Source organism: Haliotis rubra, unplaced genomic scaffold (genome assembly GCF_003918875.1).
Source record: "Haliotis rubra isolate DU_JTF1 unplaced genomic scaffold, ASM391887v1 Scf538, whole genome shotgun sequence".
Lineage (NCBI taxonomy): Eukaryota > Metazoa > Mollusca > Gastropoda > Lepetellida > Haliotidae > Haliotis > Haliotis rubra.
The window spans coordinates 641326-652001 of record NW_025767233.1 but is presented as its reverse complement, the minus strand read 5'-3'; the positions used below and the strand labels follow the sequence as shown (position 1 = coordinate 652001).

Genomic DNA, 10676 nt, shown 5'->3' with positions numbered 1-10676 from the left:
TGTATAGACCAGTCACGCAGACTGAAGTAAGTTGACCCCGTGTTATTTACACATTTGTCGCCTCTCTCCCCTTTCTGTAACCTGCAAGTCAGTCGTGACCACTCGTCCCTTTTCGTAATCTCCGGCGTGTCTCGGGATAACGCGAGTCAGTCACGAATGGGCCCCGTCTCGCACATCGCAAGTTGGCGTGCGCAAAGGAAGTCGAGAACCTGTTTAGAATGATTGACGCTAAAAACAAGGGAGGTCACTCTATCACCTGGTGGCTGATCTAATAATCAGGGGTAGATAAACGATTGAAATACACGTCAGTGTTTGACAGGAAGAACTGGTTTGTGAACACGTTGAAAAGATCATCATGTTTCGTCGTTTATCTAGATTCCAGACAGAGATGTGACGGAAAATGAGTAAATTTAGTGTTAGTTTGAAGATTCTCGTCGCCGTTTTATGTTTTCAAAGGTAAATATATATTTTTCGTTCACATTTCATAGTTTGTCATAGGATGCAGTAAGACAGCTAGTCTGCATGCCAGATTCATTGATTAAACATCTGTGTCTGTCGATATTCATTATTTGTCTGGTAGTGACAGCTTATGAAAACTTTAAAATTACCAGGGACACATTTTCTGTAATATGTCAAACACACTTTTGATGCCAACGCGTAAGCGGCTTTCGAAATCCTAGCCCTAGTCCTATGTCAAATTAATGTAAGTCTTTTTTGTCATGTAGTGATATTATAGCAGTGATGATTGATAGAATCTATTCGCAATTCAACATAGAAATCGGATGGAAAGATTTCCACCCGTAACCCCCGTATTGTTTTTTCTATGCCTAAGAATATAGACCTATGGGCTTTTTTTTATATTAAAAGCCTAAACCCTAGAAATGATCCCAATGAATAGAATACATTTCAAGCCGGGTTACGGGCGGAACTCTTACCAAGTGAAGAATATTTCTGATACTTCTAACATAACACAGGAAAAAATGGTTTGCATTCTGTCACAGGCAAACTGTAGCAAATCGGGTTGCGCAACAAAGAGAAATGACCAGTCTTCCTATATGCGAGCGAAGCGAGCTAGCAAATGTTGGCAACGTTCTCGGTTCGAAAAATATTTTTAGTATCAAAATAAAATATCGCTTCCATCAAATGTAGACACCCATTTCCTCACAGGGTTGTGCTCTCAGATTTCCAACCTCATATTTAATAATCACTCTCGTAAAACATATTTAATTCAAGATTTTAAGCGCCACTCGTGCCACATCAAATCGTTCTTCGCCTCCATTACCCCTGCCAGCTTCCGGTTCAACGGAGTGAAGGAACAGGGGACTTAAATCTAAATATACTTGTTGAATCACATGTCCGCCATATGGGGGGGGAATACTTGCGGAGTTACCTCCCCTGCTTTATTCGCCCACTACGCCAGAAGTGATTTTTGTAGAATAAATATTACAAAAATTCTAACAATAACGACGACAGAAAATAAAATAATCTCCAACAGTTTAATGGTAAAATTAGGCAATATGATATTTTTCTTTAATTTCTACTTATTCTTGTTCCTTCACTCCGTTGAAGCAGAAGCTGGCAGGGGTAATGGTGGCGAAGAACGGTTTGATATGGCACAAGTGGCGCTTAAAGTGTTGAATTGAATATGTTTTACGTGGGTAATTATTAAATATGAGGTTGGAAATCTCAGAGCTGAAGCCCTGTGAGGAAATGGGTGTCTACATTTGATGGTGGCAATATTTTATTTTGATATTACAAATATTTTTCGTACCGATGCTGATTGATTAGAGTATGCAAATTGTGCAACATATTATAACAAGTCAGATTTAGTTCAGATGTGCAGACATATCAGGATCATCATGAACTGGACACAGTCATCATAATAAGCCTTTATATTTTTCATCTCCTCTTAAGCAATAATGTGTATTTTGTTCAAATGAGGAGGATAACAGCAATAGGTTGTGATCATGTAGACTGTATAATGTCCATGTCTCTATACACGTTATGCTTTTGTTACATATTCTTTGGTAATTAGTTAATTTTTGTATCACCTATCTTTTGCTCCAAGATTAATAAGGGGCAGTGATCAATGGCTTTAACCTGACACTGCCACCTTTGTAGGCCGATGCAACTGAACGGGACATGCGACTGAGCTACTCTGTAACGACATTGGACATAAACTTTGAGGCCTTGTGTATAGGCATATACCAAAGGACCCGTGAAAATTAGTTTCTTCAACCTAAACAATCAGACAGTCACAATGAGCATGATAAGAACGGTTATTTGGAAATCTCCCCCCATCATGGTTCTAGTCTGATTGTAATGAATTATCCCAGCAGTGTAAGGTTTTTCCGAATTTCTGATGCGCGGATGAATTTGATCCTATTTCTGTGTTTTTACCTCATTATTTTGTCATGTCCGGTAATATTGTGATGTCCAAACATTCTGGAATGAACTTGAAGTTTGGATGAACAATCATATAGAGAACACAATTAAAATAACAAAATACCTTGTTTGGTTTGGAATATTATACATTGATAGATCATGGAATCATATGATCTTATTTGCCAATCAGGGTTTTTTTTTTGTAACTAAATCACATGCAATGCAATGATTGCTACTCCTTTGTTGTAATCCGTGTTTGATGGTGTAAACCTACACATGTTATCTGTCATCATTCACTTGATGCGCAGAATTTATAACCGGCATAATTAGTTGTAACACCACCTGGAATACCTGACATAGGTTCCCATTGAGCATTTCTCTTGTCTGGGGTAAATATTCAACATCATAAATTAAGGTCTGATGTGGCAAATGTATTACATGTTATGTAAAATGCATGTGGAAGCACAGCAAGAAGAATTGTCAGTTGAGTTAAACAACTAACATTAATCAAAGTATTAATCAATAACACGTTGATCGATCAGTTACTCTTATATGGCACAGAGAATTTGTCAAAAGTTATTGTTTATGTATATAGAATTACTAGCACATACTGATTACACCCATATCCTGTCGTGAAATGCCTGTATAAAAGCAACGTCCATTTTTCAAAGGGTTTACCTCCAGCCTCATTGATAGCTCATTATTATCATTAATTGTTTAAAGAAGGGTGGACATCATGCAAGTAGTGGTCAGGTGTGCTATCTTGGGTGACCAACGAGGCTATATACCAACATGAAAAACCTGAAACAAGGTCATGTGACCAGCTGAGAAACTATCACGAGTTAGAACGTTAAAACTAATAAAAGACACATGTCATGGAACAGGTTTCTTTGTCAGCTGCAGATGATTGGGATATCTTTCCTTCATGTTGGTATTGATGGATACATTGCTCGAACAAGTAGACTGATATTAGGGACCGTTCATAATTTATGGCTTTTTTTGGGGTTGGGGGGGGAGAAAGAGAGAAAACAAATGGTGATTTTTTTGGGGGGTCACCCATTTTGTTCTGGGGAGGTAGGGGGGTCAGCAATTTTGTTCACATGTTTCTAGGGGGGTCAGCAATTTTGTACATAAAAATATTTAAAACTTATGCTTTAAAAATATGGAAAGGGGTGGGGGCACATTGACTTTGTACATGACATGACATGCAGGGGGGTCACTTACTTTGTACATAAATTTTAGGTGGGTCATTCACATTGTACACGCTTCTCCATAAAAATCATCATCACCCCCCCCTAGCCATAAATTATGAACGGTCCCTTAATGCCATAATTTAGACAGTTTTTTATTTTGATGTTTGTATTTATTCATTTGTTGTAGCATTCAAAAGAATCATTCCTCTTCATTTAGTTTGTTGCCGTGAAATTCTTCGATGTGAGCGAGACGGCATACACTAGGTTGCACTTAGGGTACGATGCGTAATATATAATTCACTTAGACAATCTATAAGATGTCTAAAAATTACAGTCATTTTTTAAATTCACTAAGAACAGATTGTGTACTTTTTTTTTTAAGTTCCAAAGTGCATAGAAATACAATGATAAATTAATTATGCTAGGATTTTAAGGCAAAAATATATGCTGATGAAGTTAAACTTCAAAATGTTTTACTTGTTATCACAATTATCAAGATAGAAATATTAATGGGTAAAAAAGATGGATATGTTTTCCAATTAATTCCAAGACGAAATTGTATTTCATCTTTGTTGATGAATGTAAGGATATGCGCTTGAGGGTTGCGCAGCAGAGATCGCACCCAAGTCAAAAATTCTCGGGTGTCATCCGGGTACTCAGGGGATAAAAAAACAATAACAACAGTGACAACCAGTCTGGGGACTTTCTCTAGATCAGTGCCCCTTTAACCTCAATCACTTTTGCACATACAAGTTTACATCATAAAATCTAATGACAATAAAATCATCAGCTTCCTCTTCTGGATGTACCATGAGTTACTTTTTGAAATGACAGAGCATCTCTTTGTAGTTTTTAAGTTTATAAACTTTTATAAATTATCATTTCACCCACAATACTCTTTAGCATGATGATTGTTTTCTAATTTCTTTTCTGAAAGAAGATGGATGAGTATTTCTCCATGATTTTCAGTAAAGAAGAATCATCTACGCATGTCAGAAGTTTATGAACTCAATACACTACACACATACCAATTTAGCGTTACCAAATTCTTCCACCACTGTATGGAGGTTTAGTAAATGCAGTTACATGAGTAATTTTGGAGGAAAATATGAATTGTGAATGAATTTCTGTGTAGAGGTCATAGCTTGTTATATTTAGTTTTCTAAGATACCATGATATACGGGTACACAGAAATAATGTGGCAATGCATATTGGTAGAAAAAACATTAATTAAAGTGATAATACTGTGCAGTTCTACTTTTCACAGCACCTGTGTCCAGTGAGTTGAATAGAAGTGAAACACCCACACACATCTTGATTCCGTCCCACTTTATTTATTTATTGTTATTTATTCTAGAGTTCATAAATAGGTTTCAGTTTATGTTGAAACTTGACTTGATAACTCATCTTCAGTCCTAACGCTCAGGGTGTATGTATGTATCTAGCTCGGTCACACATTTCTGATTTTCCTAAGACTCCATCCACAGTGTAGACTCTCCCCTTTCTATTGGTCGGTTATCATGATTATATCACATTGTGAACTTCTTAATAACCTTTAGTAGGCGCTTATCTACTCAAATCACCGAGCATTCTCTGCATAGGAAGCCATAGTGAAATTGTCGGTTTTTGCCAGTTATTCAGACATATTAGCTTAAAAACTTATGCTAGTGTATATGTAGATTGTATGTCATGGTATGTGAAGGGAGAAATAAAACATAATTAAAACAATGTATCAATACTGTATCATCATTGGAGTAATATATAAACTCAACAAAATAAGTTAAGGACCCCCCCAATATTCAATATTTAAATATATGGATCATAATATGAACTATTAAATATTTTAATTGAAAATTGGGATGGTCCTTAGCTATTTTTGTTAAGTTTTTGTCAGTTTGAAGGCACAAACATACCTGAATGCCACTGTGTTGGCTCACATACAATCTTAGAAGCACAATAATGAGACACGTTAAAACAGACGTTTATGATCTACTTATTGATTTGTGTTGTGAATGCATTTACACTGAAATGAGCATTTTGAATGCCTGTTTTGTATGACTGATTATGTGTTATCTGAACCAACATTCATCATGTTCATGTCCAATTACATCGGAACAGATACAGCAGTTATATAAAGCCTGACATGTGTATGTATTATTCCTGTTATCTGCCACCTTGTGGTCCAGGCACTACCTGACATATTGTAATCATGTGCTTGTGTAGCCCCAGGGGTTTGACTGTCTGCTGGATGTGCTAGCCACCTAATTTAAACATGGTACAACCCCTCATGCTTGATGAACTAAAACAACTGGTGTATTTGGAAGCACTTTAGGGCTGTGTGTTGTTTTTTAAGTTCCAAAGTGCATAGAAATACAATGATAAATTAATTATGCTAGGATTTTAAGGCAAAAATATATGCTGATGAAGTTAAACTTCAAAATGTTTTACTTGTTATCACAATTATCAAGATAGAAATATTAATGGATAAAAAAGATGGATATGTTTTCCAATTAATTCCGAGACGAAGTTGTATTTCATCTTTGTTGATGAATGTAAGGATATGCTCTTGAGGGTGGCGCAGCAGAGATCGCACCCAAGTCAAAACTTCACTAAAACAACTGGTGTATTTGGAAGCACTTTAGGGCTGTGTGTTGGCAAACAAATTATATTGCAATATACTGCGATTCAGGTACCTGTATTGTGATACTTATTGGGATTTATTTGGAACTTAAGTGTTTGAAAGTGAGTGACACTAATTGTGCATGCCAATCCTATTTTCTACATTATAAGTCCCTAAACCTATATATGTTATGGTTCTGATAACAGCAATCTCAAAATTAGGTTGCATAGCCCTGGATTCTATTTTCGTTTCTATACAATTTATTAATAGTATTACAGTATGCCATTTTGTCATTGAATGAAAGTCTGTGTAGATTTAATTTAAACCATAAAGATAATCACAAAAACTTCATATATGTTCTTAACCCAATATACCAGTTCTCTGAAAAAAAATATTGCAATATGTATTGTTTGAAAGGTGTATTGCGATATACCAGTAAAACTGTGCAGTCCTAAAGGATTTACATTGAAGTATTCAGTTTGGTTTGTACCAAAGAGATTCAGAATTAGTGTAATTCTGAAAAGAAATGTGTTTATAAAGGGTAACGGTGACTGTCTGTGATGTGATGTCAGATGATTGTGAATGACTGTTTGATCTGGGTTGAGTTGAACAATTAGGATTGCCATGATCTCTAAGCTGGCATGGTAGTTTTGTTGTCATAACAACTGTTCCCAATAGTTCTGTAGTCATGATAATCACCATTGCCTTTCAAAGATAATTACTCTGATCAGGTAAGCTTGTTTTCAGATTGAAATTTGAGTATACCTCCTTTGTGAGGCATTGTATATTTGAAGGATTAGTAAAGTCCAACATATCTTCTTGCAATCTTTCCAGCGCTGCCTACATGGCAATCTCAGCATTTCTGATCTCAATGTTGTGTTTGTGCATAATTATCGTATCATATTATACCTTTTCCAGATTACACTGTTGTTCATTTGTGCTTCAATTACCAACTCAGGGCTGAAAACACAGTGAACAGTGCTTATGTTAATCTTGTTCAACAACTCACCACTGAAAGTTAAACTCAGGTGAGACTGTGTCTCTTCATCCAGTGTCAACTTCCTCTAAGACTGCAGGTACTACGAATATGAAACTCTTCAAGGAGCTATCTATCTCAGGGATTTACAGGACGCGAATTCCTGCGTCCTATACGCATAAAAATTCACAATGGACGCAACAAAATTTATTAGCGCGTCAAGTGACAATAAGTTACCACTGAGTTTGCTACTAAAGTACTGTCGGAAATAGGAAAAAAATGTTTTTAGGCTGTTACCCTGTATCCCTCAAATTTACACAACTGCAAATAGCATATGTTGAAATAACCCACATCGGCCTAACTCGGTGTTCAGTGGGATGTGTAATAGGATATCTAGAAATGCATATTTACTTGTAAAATCGGGCAAAACTTAGAAAAAATACGAACAACTGCTGAAAACAATAGATCAGACTATAGATGGCAATTAGGTTGCTCAGCCAGGTATGACGACGGACCATCCACTTACCTGGCATGAAAAGCATGTGCTGCCTACTGGCACAAGGGGTCATCTCAAAGATATTTTATGCTTTATTCATGTGTATTGAATATATCTCATATATTGATTACCAACTTACGTGTCTTTCATAACGTTTATGTTGAGATATGTAAACCAATATGATATCCATAGAAAAGCTTAAATCAACTATCGTATTAAATGTCTCAAAATATATAGGTGGCAAGACCATCCCAAGATCGACAGGACTGGATATAATTTGTTAATTATTAAGACATGCCGTTTATTTCCCCAGTTTTATTATCCTAAAGGATTATCTTATCTTAGCTGATATCTCTATCCCCCAGTTCGACCCCAACCACCTTCTGTGACACTCGTCCTGGTTTTGCTTTTGAGACGACCCCTCCTACCTTTTTCGTTTTATAGTGATAGTGACGCTCCATGGTAGCTACATCCTTAATAGTTTCAGTATTAAAGTTAGTATTTTGTACGTCAGCTATCGTTTATAATGAAGCTAAGTCTAGTTTCAAAATAGGCATTTAAAAAATGTCCTTTGAAATACAATATCATCGCACACTAATTTGCATAAAGCCATGGTCTGTTCGGAATAAGTCGCTTTGGACTTAGAAAAAAAATCGCATTGCTCATTTCTGCACTAATCTCTCCTCAATAAAGTCCTTTTTTTACATTTCCTATCTCCCTACCACTGAGACTATAGTTAGGCCGAAGTTAGTTTAACAGATATTTCACACTTTCACATATGAACTTCATAAATTGTAGATATAAATGTGAAAAAAAAAGTTTTTTTCTATTTCCAACAGTACTTTAGCTGGGTTATGGTATTATTTGCAATTTAATTACTGTAACAATGTGATGATCATGATACACAATGCAATAATAGTATTAATAATAATTTTTAAGTGTCTGGGACCTCCATTTTATTGTCCTACAAATTAAGAAGAGTATGCGTCCCAGGGACCCTCAAATACTGGACTCCATGTAAATCCCTGTATTTGATATCTAAAACAAAATGATCACAGAAATCTGATCTGTTTTTAGTTGTTCCCACCTGCCAGGTATTTTCCGGAAAGTTCTTTTTGTCATGAACATTATTACTGTAACATTTCTGCATTTACCAATATATAGCTGATTATGAAACAAGGATATATGGCATGCAAACCAATATTTAATAGCATTCAGGTGGCATATTTGGATTTTTGATTCAGTTACTATCTTTGTTGACCACCGAATCTTGGTGCCCTGACGTCATTGTACTTTTGATGTTTCCTGTTAAACACGTACCAGGCTCATGAAGCTGTCATTAGAGTGACCCACTGTTAAACACGTACCAGGCTCACGAAGCTGTCATTAGAGTGACCCACTGTTAAACACGTACCAGGCTCATGAAGCTGTCATTAGAGTGACCCACTGTTAAACACGTACCAGGCTCATGAAGCTGTTATTAGAGTGACCCACTGTTAAACACGTACCAGGCTCATGAAGCTGTCATTAGAGTGACCCACTGTTAAACACGTACCAGGCTCATGAAGCTGTCATTAGAGTGACCCACTGTTAAACACGTACCAGGCTAATGAAGCTGTCATTAGAGTGACCCACTGTTAAACACGTACCAGGCTAATGAAGCTGTCATTAGAGTGACCCACTGTTAAACACGTACCAGGCTCATGAAGCTTGTGGGCGGTGGGGTAGCCTAGTGGTTAAAGCGTTGTCTCGTCACGCCGAAGTCCCGGGTTCGAATCCCCACATGAGTACAATGTGTGAAGCCCGATTCTGATGTCCTCCGCTGTGATGTTGCTGGAATATCGCTAAAAACGGTGTAAAACCAAACTCAGTCAGTCAGTCAGTCATGAAGATTGTCATTAGAGTGACCCACTGAAAATCTGCTGGAACTTGTGGAAGAGCCAATCTGTTCACAATGCATGTGATTTGGACAGAACAGCCAATACCCCAGCAGTGTAGCTTATATGACACACTTTCGTAATCACACTCACAGCTTCCATGGTGTTAAGCAGCCAAATACAGGTCAAAATTTGTTACCATGGTTACCAAGGTAGCTGTCATAGTGTCAAGAGTTGGGTACAGAATGTCTGATTGGAAATGGTTTTCCCGAAGACCTTACAGATTCTATACACGTGATTCAATGAAGTGATCCTGCATACACTGAAGTTGTGTTGAGTCTTTACCTTTACATGAGTAAGTCAGAAGAAGAAATGAGTGCATCATAGTGAGAAAAAGTGTTACCATGAGTAACTTGCAACAAAACCATGGTGTTTTATTGTTAATGTGTTTAAGCAATGTGTCATATGTCAAGGATGATTATGGATCTTGTGGGTTTTTTGCAGCGTAATCCCTCTACAAGCAGGGGAGAGCACTGATGGCTCTGTGTCACTCAGCACTGGTGTTGAGACAGATGGAAGTGAGTCGGTCATTCTACAGGCCAGCACCCACAGCAGTGTCACAGTGTCCCAACACGTGTCAGACAGGTAATAAATACACCACACTCCTTCACAAAACTCTTGACTGACAAATTGATCAGTCAAACAATATGTCGACAGTTTTCAAAACATGTCCTTCTTCCCTTGAAAGGAGGACCAAACATTTAAATATCAATATGAGGTAAGTAGGTTCATAACCAAAACGTCATTTACAAGATCAATTTGCTCCTGGAGTAAATATTCTTTTACTTTACCTCTGGAGCAGGTGTAAATTTACTTTACTCCAAGAGTATAAATACTTACGTGAGTAAATTCGTTTTGTGACATTAATATGTTCAATTCATTTACGATAAGTTAACTTATACCCTGTTCGCATGCACATGATTTACATATGTGAGTATATTTACATATATGCAAATAAACACACATGTGTAGATGGGTCATTTTCAAAATTGGTAGGATTTTCAATTCTTTATTACAGTAAAATCAAACTCATGAAAATTGATTTAGGTTTTATTCAAATGAAATCTCA

At 36.8% G+C, this 10676-nt stretch overlaps 1 protein-coding gene across 2 annotated transcripts in view; it reads left to right on the top strand.

Annotated features, from left to right (window-relative positions):
• The first annotated feature begins 288 nt into the window (after positions 1 to 288).
• Positions 289 to 10676, top strand: part of LOC124253294 (SUN domain-containing ossification factor-like) — a 67309-nt gene continuing 56921 nt past the window's right edge. For both annotated transcript variants that reach the window (XM_046687039.1, XM_046687038.1), the window contains exons 1-2: positions 289 to 456; positions 10052 to 10192. The gene's annotated coding sequence lies outside the window, so the exon portion shown is untranslated. The remainder of the gene's footprint in view (positions 457 to 10051; positions 10193 to 10676) is intronic.